We start from the raw sequence: 18660 nt of genomic DNA on the forward strand, positions 1-18660 counted from the left end.
TCAAAATAAATAAACTTTAAAAAAAGAGAGAAAAAAGCAATGGTCATCTTTCAAGACCAGGAAGGCTAAGAAATTAGAGGATCCAGCAGGTAAAAAACCACTAGAAATCAAGTGATTAGTGGAGATAAGAACTATCAGGAGAACAAGAATCTTGTTAGATAGAATCACAGAGTATCCAATAGTATAGATCAGGATTGGTGAATTCTGAAACTTGCACACCATAAACAATCAGTAGCATCAAAAGAAGCAAAGTCAGATACCTGTTAAAGGTGGTAAAGTGAGATTTCATTCAGTCATAACTGCTGCAACAGAGGAGAGACCTCAGTCTGACCTGAGTTCATCTTCACTGAAAGAAAAGGTAGGATTGTTGAAATTCTGGTTGTTCAGATGAAAGGCACTGAATGGTGTTATGGCGGGGGTGGGGGGTGGGGATTTGGTCCATATGACTAGATCATCTAGGTTTGCTAATTGGCACTAACCCACACAGAGACACATGTATCATATCACTATGACAGAGTTGGTGGTGGAGGTTGGAGCAAAGTACTCACTTAGGCCATAACCCTCCTACAGGGACTGGGAGCAATGGCTATTTCCTTGAATGTTTATATTTAAAAGAGGTGGATCTCAGGTCCTTGAAGAGAGAGTTCTGGGTGGTAGAAGAATTATACCTTAAAGGGACAGAGAAAAGTTTTAGAATTGCAAGATTTCTATAGTCACTGTTCTAAGAGGGGGTTCAGGGGCTGATTGGCCTATTGCCAGGTTTTGGATGCAATAAGCAATAAATTCTCCTGGCAGCATTGTGCTTTTCTGGCAGACATTTTAAGGGGAGCTGGGGTCATCATAGGTACAGGGCTTTAAGTTGTTAGAAGGAAGTGCTAAAGTTGGGTCAAGTCTCTTAGGGAAGGGGTTTTGACAGAGTCATTTCTTTAGGTTAGGGTCAAGACCTAGTTGAAAAGAAGGGCTCAGGGGAGCCTGTGTTGGGTCAAAGATAGAGTATTTGTTGGTATATCTTGGTGAAACCCATCTCAGAGGCAGATTTCTCTGTCATACTTAAAGAGGCTAGGGAAGAGTATGCTTATGCTGGAGTGTTGAGGGATGGGTAAAATAATTGTTGTGAGACTGGACAACCTGTCATCCTATTACTCTTCCCACATTGGATTTAAACTGGTTCTCCACAGGGGCACCTGAGTGGCTCAGTCAGGTAAACATCTGACTCTTGGTTTCAGCTCAGGTCATGATCTCACAGCTCGTGAGTTCAAGCCTCACATCAGGCTCTGTGCTTTCAGCGCAGAGCCTGCCTGAAATTCTCACTGTCCTTCTCTCTCCCTTTCTCTCTGCCCCTTCTCCTCTCTCTCTGCCTCTCAAAATAAAGAAAGTTAAAAAAAGAAAACTGGTTCCCCATCCAATATTCATCCTCATGTTGTTTCAGAAGAGTCCTAGCCAGGAAGAGAAAAAAATGGTTGTCAGATTTTATCTCCCCCAACCTCTAGTCATTTCCTGTCCCTGTAGGGGGCAGAACCTTTGGTATATTGTATTAGCCTTGTGATGTGTTCCACCATTATGGAAGGAAGTAAAGGGAAATGTCAAAACCAACTCACAAAAATAAGTTGGCGCAAAATTATATACGGTCCAGATTTATCACAGTAATACAATGCTCTTAATACTCTTCTGCCTTAAATGATGCCCTCCTGTTACCATAGAAACCACTTTCCCATAATATGCCATTCCAACTCACAGAATGACTCAGCACTCTCCTTTCCACATGTGGGTCAAAAAAGATGAAAGATACTGATGTAGGCAGTCTGGCCAAATTTTTGGGTGGTGTATGTCCTACTAGCTGAGACCCATGTCAATCCATGAACACTTTCTGCCAATTGTACTTATTCTTTTTCTTTCTTTGCCTTTTTTATTCATCTAAGAGTCTTCTGTTCTGAGTCTAAACAGACTTGCCCCAATTGTATAGCCCCAGTTTTCTTCTTTTTATGTGTAGTGGTGAGCAATAAAAACAATATAAGAATATGGATTTAATAAAATAATTGCAGTGTTAGGTGGATAGCAGTCAATGTTATTCTAATTATTTACTTTTCTATGACTAATAAAATTGCAATTATCAATAATAATAGCTGCCCTGGAAAAATGCTTATGTTTGCAAGAAGAACCAATTCCTACTTTTGGATAAACGGCATTAATTTGGAAACTTCATTTAAGCTCATATTATGCTTTTGGGTGCCTGGATGGCTCAGTTGATTTAGTTTCTGACTCTTGAATTTGGCTCAGGTCATGATCTCATAGTTCCTGAGTTTGAGACCTATATCAGGCTCTGTTCTGACAGCGAGGAGCCTGCTTGGGATTCTCTGTCTCCCTCTTTCTCTGCCCCTCCTGGCTTGTGCTTGCTCTCTCTCAAAAGTAAAGAAACATTAAAAAAGAAAAAAAAAGAAACTAATATGATGCTTCAAGATACTTATTTGACCCCAGTTATGGTCATGTCTATTCTGCTGGAGTGGCTTTTCCTTTAATGTTAATGTAAACATTTAATTATTTTAACTAAGGTAAAAAGCTGTCATTTTTACCATAGTAACTTAATGAAATGATTGAACAGATTCACAGATGTAGGTAAAAGTGAATTCATCACAGGCACTCAGAAGGTCTTCAAAAGATATAGGATTGTGGGGCACCTGGGTGATTCAGTTAGTTAAGCATTCACCTTTGTCTCAGGTCATGATCGCATGGTTTGTGAGTTCGAACCCTGTGTCTGACTCTGTGCTGACAGCTCAGAGCCTGGAACCTGCTTCAGATTCTGCGTCTCCCTATCTCTGCCCCTCGCCTGCTTGTGTGCACTCTCTCTCTCTCTCACTCTCTCAAAAGTAAATTAACATTTAAAAAAATTTAAAAGAGGGGCACCTGGGTGGCTCAGTCGGTTGAGCGTCCAACTTCAGCTCAGGTCATGATCTCATGGTCCATGAGTTCGAGCCCTGTGTCAGGCTCTGTGCTGACAGCTCAGAGCCTGGAGCCTGTTTCAGATTCTGTGTCTCCTTCTCTCTCTGACCCTCCCCCATTCATGCTCTGTCTCTCTCTGTCCCAAAAATACATAAACTTAAACAAAATTTTAATTAAAAAAATAATAAATAAAAAATTTTAAAAGATATAGGATTGTTTCTGCCAGAGAAAAATTGTGAACAGATCCAGATATTAAATATTGGAGAATTTGTTAAAATATGATAAATCTGTGCAATGGAGACAATGCAATCTTACCAGTGATGGTAGCTTGGTAACTTTTTTGAAATGGAAAGGTGTCATGGTACATAGTTAAGTGACATAAGCAGTTTTCAAATTAATATGAACATTGAAATTTAGTTAAAATATACATATAATAAGACACATGCAGATGCATAAATACGTGCACATGCACATTCAGATGAATACTCATACATGTATTCATTGGCCTACACAAGATCCTGGCAGAATGATTTGTGATTTTGTGTGCAGTTCGCTATTATATAATTATTTTTCTACTAAAATGCCATGCCGATGGTGTGACCACCAAAAGAAAAAGAACAATGAAGATAAAATTACAATATAATTTCCTTACCCATTATGTCAACAAAACCTTGGGCAGATATGCTGGTCCCTCTTCTCTTTCTGGGTCAGATCATGCCTGTATCCAATCATGACTAAAAGTGTATGAACAAGATCGTGTTGCCACATGCTCACCGTGGTGTCCTTCAGGGAACCCTGCAAACCGAGGGTTCTGAGGAACATAGAATAACTCTTAAGGAGGAACCTCACATTCCAATATTCAGATAGATAGTCAATACTGGCCTCTCTGTCTTGTGGTGAGAACATGCCCTGAGAAAGGAGGAAGGTGAAAGACGATGGGTAAGTACCATGCTTGGTTCTAGGACTGAACTTTGGTGTAGGTGGAAGAGTAGTTTTTAGCTGAGTAGCTCTCCTTTCCACTTACAAGGCATTGTCTAGGCACCCAACTGGGGGACTGATAGCATGGAAAAATTCTTCAAGAGTGGAGGTAGAGGCTGTGCTCCAGAAGGGCCACAAACCCTGAGAGATGAGTCATTTACCCTCTGACCCTTGAAGGTGAGTGGAAACTGTGGTCACCTGGGGGGACCTGGAAGACTTACCATACTCTTACAGGGGCTTCTGTTTTCTGTTGTTTTGGTTTTTGTTGTAGCTGTTTTGGCCCCCAAATACCTGGTCAGCTTTAAGAGTCTTAATTCCATGGAAGGAGAAAGAAGTCCTTAGAACATTCATGTCAGCATTCCTAGGGACACAGGTGGAGCCAGAGTCCCCAGTAGTATGGATGGTGTTTGAACTCAAGCCTCTCTGAGACTTGGATTCTTGATCTTTTCAGTGGTTGGTTTGTCCTGAAGAAACAAGGCTTAAATAAATAATATGGGCAATATAGCACAATTCCACCACAAATATGCCTACTTATTTTTCTGTTTTCCTTATTACACTGTCTGCTTTTTAAGGTATATTTCATCACTGCATCCTCCTGTCTTGGCCCAAAGGTGTTTAATAAATAGTTAATGAATCAATGAGGACAATATGTGATCTGTGATATTTACTTATATCTTAACTTTGTAAATCAGGACTCATATTACTGGTACATGGCAGCGCTATTTATATCCAGTTGTTACTGCTGTTTGTATTTGAAAGCAACATGCTCTATTTTCTTGCAGAGATAGACTCCCGTCTTGGAATTTTCATTTATTTAGCCTCGTTCTTTCTTTCTCTTACTCTTTCTCATTCTGTCTCACCCTCTCACACTCTCTCCCTCCCAACCACCCCAGATTCTGTGTATCAGAATCACCTCGGGTGATTGTTAAAAATGCAGAATTCAGGGCCCCATCATAGTCTGTGGATCTGGGATTTGAGCATCTGCATGTTTTAATGCCACTGCGTCTGATTCTCATGGATGTTAAAGTGTGAGAGCCACTACTAGTTAATCTGTTTAATGATAACTCAGATCACAGTTTCGTATGCTGTCAGTATGAACATGCAAAGTATCGCTTAATTTTTATTGTTGACAACTTTTCCTCTTCTGAGCATTGTAAAATGAAATAGACAAGTGGAGAAGTAAGAGGGACAGAGGTGAAACTGTTTCTTGTAAGGGTAACTTGATAGTGACTATACATTGCAGTTGGAGTGAACTGATTTTGTTCAAAGAAGTTTTCCTGTTCCTCAGAGTGTTGGTTGAGTGTTTTTGCAGGCTTCTTGCACTGTATGGCTTTACAAACCATCAGAGGCATTAGAAGGGCCAGGGGTCTTTCTAAGTATGTGAAGGCTTAAGAACTTTGAATCTCTTGGATGGAAGTAGTTTCGAGTGAGTTGTTTGTTCTTTTGATATAAGACAGTACCACTAACTACTCGTATCTGCTATCTCTGCTTATTGTTTTGAAGCCAGGATTTTCTCAGACTTTTGATGGGCTTTACTCATCAAAGCTTTCATTTCTAATATGTATTTAATAAATCTCTATTCATTTATCAGTCTTAAGTACAGAATACTAAAGAATGGATATCTACAATCACAGATGCTATAAGGCTAAATTATTTTAATTAGTGGAGTATTATTATAAAGAATACTCTGTGATATCACTATCTTCAAGTATAAAGCAAGAGTGAAAGAGTGCATATCGAATAAAAATAGTTTGCAGAACTCATTTTATCCATATCCTCTCTGCTAGAAATATGAATGGCTCTCAGATTTTTCAGCTGGATTGTATATTGGATAACAATGAGGCTGTTCAACCCTAAGGCGTAAAACCAAAAACCAAAAAAACAAAACAAAAATAGATGGTGGCTTTTTTTTTAAAGTACAAAAACTAGAAAACAAACGCTAGAAATGGAATCATTCTAATATGCCAAACTGATTTTTGACGACAGCGCAAAGGGATTTCAGTGGAGGAAAGACAGCATTATCAACAAATGGTGCTGTGGCCACGAGACATGTATAGGCAAAAGGAAATGAACCTCTTCCCAAACCTGTCACCTTTTATGAAAATTAACTCAAAATGGATCATGGACTTAAATATAAAATATATTTAAGAGAAGAAAAAGAAAAAAAAAGAGAAAAACTTCAGGATTAAGGATAAAGAGTTCTTAGATTAGGTACCAAAAATTAGGCTGCATAACAAGGATAAATGATAAACTGGGCTTCATCAAAATTAAAGCACACAAACAAAAACATTCGATGTAAGAAAGACCCTGGTTTAGAAGATAAATAGACAAGTGGTAGACTTAGAAAAAACAAACTTTGCAAGCCACATTTCCAACAAAGGACTGGTATCTAGTTTACTATATGTATACACGTAACACCCCTACCCCCACCATGTCAAAACCATACAAATGGGCAAAAGACAAGAAGAAACATTTCTCCTAGGACTATACATAGAGAGTAAATAAACACACTAGAAAATGTTCAACATCATTAGATTATTAGCTGAATGCAAATTAAAACTTCTATGAAATATCACTATACATCTATCATAAAGACTAAAATAAAAATAGAGCTAACACTAAATGCTGGTAAGGATATGGGGAAACTATATCAGCTATATATTGATGGTGGGAATGTTAAAAAGCACAGCTACTCTGGAAAACACTGGTGATTTCCTTAAAAAAATTAATCAACAACTGTTATATGACTCCCGATTGTACTCTTGGACATTTATTCTAGAAAAATCACAATTTACATTCACACAAAAACCTGTACGTAAATATTTGTAACAGCTTTACTCATTATAACCCCAAACGGGAAATAACACAGATGTTCTTCAGTGGTGGGTGGCTCAACAACTGTGGTATGTCCATACCACAGAACACTATGTGGCAGTCATGTGGAAAGCACATGCAGCAACTGAGATGAATCTCCAGGGAATTAGTAAACTAAGCCAATCCCAAAAAGTTACATACTGTATGATTCTATTTACATAACATTTTTTAAATGACAAAATTATGGAAATAGAGAACAGATGCATGCTTGGTACAAGTTAGGGGGGACAAAAGGAGGGGGCTGTGGTGATAAATGGGTAAATCAAAGTGTTGATGTGGCAATGGATGTAGTTTGTATTCTGTATTCTATGTGAATGTGAGGTCCCACAGATGGGAGGACATTGTACAGAGCAAAATACACAAACACACACACACACACACACACACACACACACACACACACACACAGCACCAGTAAAACTGGGGATTAGTGGATTCTAACAGTATCAGTATACTAGTTATAATACTGTGCTGTAGTTTTGCAAGATGTTACAATGTGAAGGGGCACGGGATCTTTCCGTACTGTTTCTTACAAATACATGGGAATATTCAATTATTTCAAAATAAGAAGTTTAATTAAATGTAGTATCACTATAAATGTGTAGTTTATATGTCTTTAAGTAAACATACGTCTTTTTTTTCTGTTGGTTGCATAGCTAAAAAGTATCTTTAAAGGAAGATACTTTTTAATTGCTGAGTTATGGAATGTATATATTCAACTTCAGTGGATAGTGCCAAGCAGTTTTGCAAAGCAACTCTGCCAAATCACATTCAAAGGCTAGCGAGTGTTTGACACATGAGAAAGGAACAGTCTTAGATAAACAACTGCTTGGAACTGGCTTTCTATATATTTCTTACCCTTCTTCTTCCTTTCCATTGGCCAATTTTAATTTTATCAAGAGGCTGGCTAATTTCCTGCTGTCCCTTACTTCTACCCTCAAGGATGATTTGCATCCTCTTTTAATCCTCCACACTCCTCTGTGACATAATAAATAATAAATTGAAGAATAGGGGTGCCTGGGTGGCTCAGTCCCTTGAGATCCCCCTTCAGCTCAGGTTATGATCTCACAGGGTTCTTGAGTTCGGCCCCGCATTGGCCTCTGTGCTGATGGCTGGAGCCTGGAGCCTGCTTCCAGTTCTGTCTCTCTGTCTCTCTGTCTCTCTGTCTCTCTATCTCTCTGTCTCTCTATCTGCTCCTCCCCCACTTACATTTCTATGTCTGCCGCTCTGAAAAATGAATAAACATTAAAAAAATGTTTTTAATTAAAAAAAAATAAATAAATTGAAGTGCAAGCCAGTGTCTTAAGCCTGGGGCCCCCAAACTATAGCCTGCAGGCCAGATTTGGCCAGCTTGGGCTTGTTGTTATAAATCCAACTTTGTGGAAACATAGCCACACCCATTTGTTTACATATTGTCAGTTATGACAATTTTTACACTGCAGTGACAGAGCTGAGAGTGCTGGAGGAAACCTTAGGGCTAGTAAAGTCAAAAATATCTACTATTTGACCCTTTACGGGAAAAGTTTATCTCCCCCTTTTTCTCTCATTTTTTTTTAATTATTTATTGATTTTGATTGAGACAGAGATAGCACAAGTGGGGGAGGGGCAGAGAGAGAGGGAGACAGAGAATCCCAAGCAGGCTCAGTGCTGCCAACATAGAGCCAGACATGAGGCTTAAACTCATGAAACCATGAGATCATGACCCGAGGGGAAACCAAGAGTCAGATGCTTCACTGACCCATGCTCCCCCCTTTCTTAAAGCATTGCAAAACTCTATCATGTAATATATAACTAGAATTTCATAGTAAACACAGGTTTTTTTTTTAAATACTCTTATGATTTAGATATGATGCCCTTTGATAGAGCAAAGCCAAATGGTAGAATAGTTGTAGCATGCCTTATCAAATAAACTTATTAGCAAATTGCTAACATACCTAACTTTTTAGAACCACACTCAAGGTCTATCTGAGGCAGTATTTCTCTGCTGAATACTCAGGCAGTGGCAGTATGCAGCATGGATAACTTATGCTTTAGGAGGAAACTGATGAAAAATACATGGAACCAAATGGTACACCTTGAGTAATTGTTGAAATCCATTGCAGCTACTGTGCACAATTGGTAAACAAATGCTGATGACTAGAACAATATTGGTTTAACGCGCATGCAGCGTGCGCAGTGGGAATCATATGTTATGGAAAATTACAAGTATCTCTTTTTCTTGCTGGGATCTAAACACAAATATGCTTCTTAATTCAATTTGTTTAAATTTTTTGTTTCTTTAAAGGAAGATACTTTTTAAAAATTGGTCTTTCCATATAGGTCTTTCACTATAATCTTTGGATTTTTTTAATTTAATTTTTAATTTTTTTTAATTTACATCCAAATTAGCATATAGTGCAACAATGATTTCAGGAGTGGATTCGTTAGTGCCCCTTACACATTTAGCCCACCCCCCCCCCCCCGTTCAGTAACCCTCTGTTTGTTCTCCGTGTTTATGAGTCTTTTCTGTTTTGTCCCCCTCCCTGTTTTTATATTATTTTGTTCCCCTTACCTTATGTTCATCTGTTCTATTTCTTAAAGTCCTCATATGAGTGAAGTCATAGGATATTTGTCTTTCTCTGACTGACTAATTTCACCTAGCATAATACCCTCCAGTTCCATCCACGTGGTTGCAAATGGCAAGATTTCATTCTTTTTGATTGCTGAGTAATACTCCATTGTGTGTGTGTGTGTGTGTGTGTGTGTGTGTGTGTGTGTGTGTGTGTATACCACATCTCTATCCATTCATCCACCGGTGGACATTTGGGCTCTTTCCATACTTTGGGTATTGTTGATAATGCTGCTATAAACATGGGGGTGCATGTGTCTCTTTGAAACAGCACACCTGTATCCTGTGGATAAATGCCTAGTAGTGCAATTGCTAGGTTGTAGGGTAGTTCTATCTTTAGTTTTTTTGAGGAACCCCCATACTGTTTTTCAGAGTGGCTGCACCAGCTTGCATTCCCACATAATCTATGGATTTAATTGAATCTATTTTTACCTGCTTAGGAAAGTATGGTAGAGATAGGTTCTTATGATTTATAAGCTCTGTTAATTCCATTTTTAGTAGAAATAAAAACTTACTAAATAAAAATTTAGTAGAAAGCCAAACATATCAGTTACCAATTTCTGAGTAACTACCTAAAAATCCTCTTGGCTTAAAACAATGATCATGTATTGCTTTGCAAGAATTAGAGACACTTGAGCACTTCTGCTAATCTGGGCCAGGATGGGCACCTCTTCGTTGGGTGCATTTGCTTCTGTAGTCATATCTAAACAGATTGGTAGATTGGTGGGTGGACTGAAGGTAAAAGTATGCCAAGAAAGGAGTGCAAAACAGCCTAAGGTGATATTAATCATCTATTTCTTTTTTGTAGGAGTCTTGTGTGTTAATATTTTCCTTGGCGTGTAATGAGAGCCTCCAATAGATTCCAGCTCTATTTTGTAAGAAATTGCCTATTGTTCAATTCTTTTTTTTTTTTTTTTTACTTCAAATAATTACTAGTAAGTGTCTTTGACTTTGGTTTGAAGATCTGGGAAGAGATACCTCCTGCTCAGTAAACTGAAACCTGGATCTCATAACTTTGGCCATTGGATTCCCGCCTGAGTGCAGCAAAACCCCACAACACTGTATCTGTGGCCACATAAGGTTTATTCTTTCAAGTCAGTCTGGCAACCTGGCAAGTGAAAACAAATTAATCCAACACATTATTATGCTTATGAATCAATGTAACAATTTATTATACTAGATTTTTTTTCATTTTTTCCAATAGTTCCTTAGTAATCATACCCAAGATTGAGGTAAATAATTTAAGTGATGTATTCATGAAATGGATCAAATATTTTCTTGTCACTAGAGCTTGTCTAAACCCAAAACTCTTTAACTAGATGATGGTGAGACACTTTGATAGGACAGGCATGGGCTTACTTGTTTTTTTTTCTCAATCATTCTTCAGAGTGGTTGGATTTGGTGGGAGAACAGAAGATAAAGTGGAGATAAGTTGGTGTGAAAAAGAGAAATGTCAGTGCACCTCTGTTCAAGTATGTATTCTTCTGCCACTTGGACACACTTGAAGAAATTCAGTAACCCAGTGTTCAGCTACCACTTTGAAAAGAGTACCACGAAGCCTTTATCAATAACAAAGTTATTGAGCTTCTTCTTTTCCCCCAAAAGAACAAGATGCTAACCAGTAACCATATTAAGCCCTAAGGTGCTTCTCAGACAATAGGCAGCCTCTGACGGAGCAGAAGAAAACGGTCCGCACTCCAAGTATTCACAGCCCATCAATAACCAGAGGATCTTGCTGTAAGCAAGTACTTTAAAAAGACAAAGAAGAAATGGTGACTGAAAACATTACAGGATTTTGGTCATGAAAAAGGGGATACTCCACTTGGGAGGAAACTTAGATTTGATTAGAAGCCATCATGGCTGTATGTAGAAGCTGGTTCTTCTTTCAGGACTTATAAACCTGTTCAGGGCAAGAAAAGTTCTTCCTCTAGCCAGCTGGATTTAGAATTAAATTTACACGAGATAGGTAAACAGTGGGAAAAAACTGAAAGTTTTATTATGTGCACACAGAGGCCTAATAATGAAATTGAGACCTAAAGAAATGACCAAGGGAAGCAGATTTTATACTCTTGAGACAGAGACAATAAATCTGTGAAGAATTGAGAGGACAAAGAAAGCTCTGAGAGCTTCAACTAATATTGAACCAGTATCAACTAGAAATTCTGAAGAAAATTTGGGTTGGGGCAGTAAGTTAGAAAAAAAAAAGTAACAAACAGCCTTTTCACCCCTGAATTTCCCATCTTTGGTAATGAGGATGTCTCTTTACCTCCTGGTACAGGGAGGGTACCATTCACATGAGAGATTTATTTCCTGCTCAGGGGGACAGAGGAAGAACTGAATACTCTTCTTGGACAAGCTGTCTCTTAAGTTACTTTAATTTAAAATAATTAATATGCCTAAATGGCACATTTGGAGGTGGCCTGCCCTTGGTCCCTTACCCAAAAAATCTAAGTATCTGCTTCTGTGAAGTAAACACACCTATATTTCTATGTTGCAAAATTATCTGGAGCCAAGTAGCAGCATTTTCATTTTGTCTCACTCTTCACCAGCTTTCTTGGCCTGGGGTCATTGATTTGCTTTAGCTGCCTAGGCCCTGGAGACTTTGGATCTGAGTGGTTTGTATCAATCTGTTAGACTGGACATTCTTTCCATTCCTTTTGACCAAGGCTAGTAGCATGAGGGTCATAGTGTTGCAGAAATCCAGAGAATGACTTCAAAATCAAATACCATAGATTCTAATCATGCCATGGAGAGGCTGTGGGCCTTCCCAGTATCCCACTCCAGTTCGGAACTCAGGTATAACTTGGGATGTTCCCAACTACTTGGACTTTCCTGGGATCTCTCAACTCACAGTGCTCTTTCAGTGAGATTTATATCACCTTGCCTTTAGAATCATGAAATCCAAATGAATGTGAACACAGGGAGAACTTTGAGCTGGAGAGTTTGAGGACTCTCCTGACATGACCAAGTTCTGAATGGAAGAACCATCTAGTTCAGTAATAAGCTTTATTGCTCATTAACCACTTCCTGTTGTTTGGTTATTTTTATTTTTAAGTTCTTTAATGAGGGGAAGTAAAAATCCATTCTTTCTTTTACCTGACACAGAGTTTGGTCTACAGCTAGTAACATGGGAGTCGGTATGTGGTCATAGGTCTGGCAGCGGCCTTGTCATGTACGAGTTTGTTAGAAATAGACACTCTTGTTCTACCCCAGGTCTCCTGAATCATTAGCTGTATTTTAACAAGAGCCCTCTGTCATTCATATAGCGCTCATTAGTACGAGTAAGGTACATTTATACAATCAGAGAACACTCAAATATGTAACATAATATAGGAAGACCACAGAAAAACATAGCCAACGATTTAGGTGCCTTCCATATAGGAGTTTAATGGAGTCCCTTCCTGGTTTCAACACAGAGTCCTATGTAATTTTTTCTCCTTATTTATTGGGCTTCTCCTAAGATTTTTTTTTAAAGAGAGATTTTCAAAGATTTAAACAACAAAAACAAAACAAAACTAGTGACTGCTTTTGTAGCACAAACTGAGGAGAGGAAATAGAGGAATAAGGGGTGGGGTTGCTAGACAAAGCTCTATAGAGTAGGTTGGAAAATTGAATTGCTTGGTGGTGTTGGGAAGTGCAGGCTGACCACAGTGACTAATTAGAATTATAACTTGAATTTTAAGCAGCTTGCATTATTGTGGTGGTTGTTACATCTTTCTTTTCTGGACTGTCCAGGCTCCTCTCCTCCTCCTCCTCTTCTTCAGCTTTATCCGCAATTTTCTCCTTTTCTTCTCTCTCTTTTGTGTACACGTGTGTTGTCTATTTCTCAAATGCACTCCAAAAATCCTGCATGCCTGACTGATGAGTTGATTCTGATAATCCAAGATTATCTGGATTTCCAGCAAAGGAAAGAATGAACACTTCAGAATCAGAGGTGGAAAACATCCCTGAGATGAGAATTAAATGCCACCTTGTACTAGAAGAAAGGTTGGGCCTAGGGTCCATCCTGTCCACTCTATCCTCCTCAGGTACTCAAGTTGATAAGTTGCTTATACTCTCTGATACAATTTGAGAGAACATTGAAGTGCCCGGAGGATTCACCAAGGTCACATTTAATCACCAAGTGAGGCATAGAAGCAACGGGATGTTGATACTAATCTGTTGGTTATAATCCATGCTAAAGAATTATGGAAACCCAGGCGATAGTGCTACCATCCCAAGTAGATTAGAATGGCTAGACCAGGGTCTCCAAAGGTACATTTCTTTTTTTGTGCGTGACGTTGATAGAGTGTACCCTCGTACATGACATTACATGTTTTTCCTAACATTTGAGGACATCCACATGGGGCTCATTGAAAAAAAAATTACATTTTCTTCCTTGTGAATTATAAAAAAAATAAAAAGTTTTAGGTATGCTATTAAATGTCAAATTAGCATAAACATCTAAATAAAATGCATTGAACATTTTAATAGGCATCCTTCCAGGAATATAATGTTTTAATTCAGGTGCTTATCTTTGAAATAGCTACGAGTGCTTTTTGAGGAAGACAGTTAAATGAGGATTTCTTCTAATTCTTTATCATCACAAGTAGGTAGTATCAGATATCAGGAGTGTATGTATTACTTTTTTCTCCCATTTGTCTACAACACTTTTCTTGCCAACAACCAAAATTTAGTTTCCTTAAATTAGCTACCAAGGAGTTGTAACTATCTAACTTGAATGATTTTGATTTGTGTTTCTCTTTCAAGAGAAAATATAATGTTTAAAATACTTGGTAATGCATGCATGTGGATTACCTATCAATATTTTCAAATCAAGTATTTTAGAATAATAATAATGAAGCATTTCCTCAAACACATGCAGAAACTGTTCTATTAGTAGTAATAATTTTCCTTCAGTATTCCAACAAAATACTGATTAAACATTATTAGTGAACCATTTTAACTCGCTTTTTCTAAGTTGAATTGTCTTTTGAATCTGTAAGTTTTCACAGTAAATAATATAATTTTAAATCTGCTTTGTATTTTTGGCTAAGTTCATCCCAGTGCTCAAAAAATGTAAGAGAAGTAAATCATGTCCCTCCACTTCCCCAGTTTTATTGAGGTATGATTGACAAGTAAACATTGTGTATATTTAGGTTATACAATGTAATTTTTAGAGGTCTACAATGTTATGAAGTAATTACCACAATCAAGTTAAAAAACTCATCTACCAACTCTGTGTGTGTGTGGTGAGAATGCTTAAGATCTACTTTCTTAGAAACTTGCAAGTATATAGTACACTATTATTAACTATAATCTCTATACTGTAACATTAGATAATCCAGAAGTGATTCATCTTATAACAGAAATGTTGTGCGCTTTGACCAACATTGTTCCATCCCCACTCCCCTCTCCTTTACCCCCCAACCCCTAGCAACCACCATTTTTACTTTCTGGTTCTAGGAGTTTAACTTTTTTAGATCCCACATATAAATGAGATCATAAATGGAGCTTCTGGGTGCCTCGTTTGGTTAAGTTTCTGACTTTTGATTTTGGCTCAGGTTGTCATCTCATGGTTTGCTTTCAGCACAGAGTCTGCTTGGGATTCTCTCTCCTTCTCCTTCTCTCCTCTCCTAACTTCTGTCTGCCAAGGTAAATAAATAAGCTTTAAAAAATAAAAAAAATGAGATCATACAATATTTGTCTTTCTGTCTGGTTTATTTCACTTAACATAATGTGCTGCAGGTTCATCCATGGTCACAACAGCAAGATCTTCTTTTTTATGGCTGAATAATACTCCATTATTTTTTCATCCATTCATCCATCAGCAGATACTTAGGCTGTTTCCATATTTTGGCTACTGTAAATTACGCTGCCACGAACAGAGAAGTGCACAAATCTTTTTGAGGTTTTTGAGGTACTCTTTGATTTCCTCTAGATATATACCCAGAAATGGGATTGCTGAATAATATGGTAGTTCTAGTATTACTTTTTGATTAAGTTTTTGAAACCATACTTTGAAAGTTCTTTGAATTTGGTGATAATGGTGTGTGCTCTTATAATTTCTTCAGCTCCAGCTACTACTTTTGTAAAAAAAATCTCATAGAAAACCTTCGTCTCATAGTTTGCCCTTGCACACAGTTAAAGTTTATATATTTTCCCATTTTGTAGCTGGCTGCCAGTGCAGAATTATTAACTATAGTCACCATGCTTCGTGCAGTACATTAGATCTCTCCAACTCATTCATCTTGTAACGGAAAGTTTGTACCCTTTGACTGACATGTTGCCGTTTCTCCCCCACCCCCAGCAACAACCATTTGTTTGTGGTGATTTGTTTAATAACTTTCCATGCAAATGAGTCATAAATTTTGAAGAAGGAAAGTATTAGGCACACAAATAGAAATTTGAGAAAACCGTCATGTTGCCTAATTGTTCATGTCAGCTTCTTTTGTGGTGAATTCGTTGTTTGTCTTATAAATCTGATGACTTCAGCTTTAATCAAAAACATACCAATTATGGTGGGAAAATAAATGTCAAGTAAAAATTAAATCCATTTAAGTACAAAGTTCTCCAGAGAAATGGTGATGATTATAGCTTCAGAAAATTGATTTTCTGGTTATTAGACTATTAAGTTTCATTTAATTTAATAGCAAAAAATTTTAAACTTTATAAAATGTGATTTTTAAGTGGTAAAGGCCTATAAACAAATTATGTTCAATTATTTTTATCAGAAATAAAACTTTGTATAAACAGTAATTACTACCAAATTCCCTTAAACAGACTTTGACTAATCTTAAACATCAAAAGCTAATAAAATGTAAATAAATCAAGAGATAAAAATCTAGAGAATTAATATTAGTTTTATTTTGTTTTTTAACTTTATTTATTTTGAGAGAGAGAGAAAGAGAGCGAGTGCACAAGCAGGAGGAGGGGCAGAGTGAGGGAGAGAGAGAATCCCCATCCCCAAGGAGGCTCTGCATTGTCATCATGGAGCCCAGTGCAGGGCCGGAACTCACACACATCGAGATCATGACCTGAGCTGAAACTAAGAGTCAGACAGACACTTAACCAACTGAGCCACCCAGGTGCCTCAACATTAGTTTTCTTTAAATATCAATATCTAATAAGAAAAATAATAATCATATGTAACTTCTAGATTAGTAGATAAATCATGAAAATAACTTTCAAGGCAAAGAACAGGAAATGTTTTGCGTGCACTGGCAAACTGAAAAGCTTTATTTTTAAAAATTTTCTTTTTGAGAGTAAGAAAGACAGAGCACAAGTCGGGGAGGGGCAGAGAGAGAGGGAGACACAGAATCTGAAGCAGACTTTCAACACAGAGCCAGACTCGGGGCTCGAACTCACAAACCACGAGAACATGACCTGAACTGAAGTCGGATGCTCAACTGACTGAGCCACCCAGGTGCCCCAGAAAAGCTTTGTTCTTGAGAAATGAATCACAAATTGGGGTGATTCAATAGGAAGACGCTGTACATATTATCCCCATCAAGTCTTCATTTGCTCACGTAGTAATTGCTGACTTAACAAAGTTATGTACAAATAGTGTTCAGACATAATTCCATGCATCCTAATTTTGAAATGGTTAAAAAAGTGGCTTTAAATGTTAAATGTTTTACAAATTTTACCATCACCTTACATATTTAGCCATCAGTACGTCACACTTGACCTGTATCTCATTTGTTGACTTGGCTTAGTGACTTTGGTTTATGGTCAAGAGACTGAGCAAGGTGTGGAATCACCTCGATTTTAGGCTAGGCTCTACCCCTTGATATATGAGCTTGGGTAAGTTATTCTGTGCCTCAGATTCCTCATCTATAAAATGGCGATAGTGGCAATGCCTACTATATTTTAGATTGACATGAAGAGTAAGTGAGTTAACACCTCTATTTCATTTCTGACCAATGCCCAACACATAGTAAGTACTAAATTAATGTTACTCACTTTTACTATTACTACCAGAAGGAATAGTAGTACATAAAAAAGAGGCCCTGATCAAATGATAAGTCTCGAATTAGGGTGAATTAAGTGGCTTTTTAAATTACAGAATGCTAGTAGTCATTAATATGCATTGTGAATGTCTAAGGGAGAGGGTGCATGACGTAAAGTGTTTCCGAAGTTTATATAGCCATAGGATGCTAATTTTGGTCCAAGGACGTCATGTGGACACTGATTTGCAGAATATAGTTTAGAAACACTAGCCTCTTGACATTCCCAGGACTAAACCGGACTCTGCACATCCTTTTAATGAAAAAGTCTTTTCTGAGGTTCAGTGTCAGCTCTGGCCTATGTCCTTTATGTCTGGAGTCGTATCTTCATGTTCGTTGTCAAGGCTGATTTAGCAGATGGTAAAACATGGTAGAAATATAATAAGCGCTTATTGATCATGCTAACTAATTTTACACCATCTAACACATTAACTCAGTCCCAGATTTTTCTTGGTTCTCTCAAGACCTCTGCCAGAAAGAACATTTGGAGCATTTGTTCCTCAGACACCCTTTGGATTACATGTGAATATTTCCATCCTATTTGAATCTGTTTTCAAAATAAAGCGTGATCAGAAGCTGCTTTAAATGTTTGACCGGAGTCCAAATCCGCTCGGAAGGCTTTGTGAAATGTCATTCAAGTCCAAATCCCTCATGTATTTATAATGTTTCTGTTGTATCTTTCTTTCCTGCATCTTTATTTTTTAGATATCCATCCATTCTTTTCTTTAGGAAGGAGTACAACCAATATTAAACACAGAGACAGTCTTCCTCAGGGGCTGCCAATAGATGCATACCCTGTGGGCCAAGTTCTGCTGTGTCTAACAGCCATGGCCCATGAGGCAAATGACAGAAGCTTCCCAATCATTTCCAGATGAGCAGGAAGGGCTACATTTGCTATAGCTAGAGTCCTGGCATCCAACCCTTGTGATTCTTAATTAAAAAAGTATCAATTACACTCAATGGGGAACCAATACTTTTTTCACAAATATTGTCAATACTGCCATCAACTCCCAGGAGGGGTATTAGCACAGCCCCCCTATTTTGAACCTTGATCCCATTATGACAGTACTCAAGGATATTACATTTTAGTTTTTCACTTAACCATTGGTCTGATTAGAGAATTGTCTTTCATCCCCTACCATGACTTTGAGAATAGGGTATCTGAATTTGGGCACACATGAGGTTGCTTGGAAGCTCCTGGAGATAAAGTACCTTGGACTGTAGACAACACGTGTTTATTTTTTGATCAGCAGTCTCTGTGGTAAAATATGAGGC

This window comes from Prionailurus viverrinus, chromosome C1 (assembly GCF_022837055.1).
Source record: "Prionailurus viverrinus isolate Anna chromosome C1, UM_Priviv_1.0, whole genome shotgun sequence".
Lineage (NCBI taxonomy): Eukaryota > Metazoa > Chordata > Mammalia > Carnivora > Felidae > Prionailurus > Prionailurus viverrinus.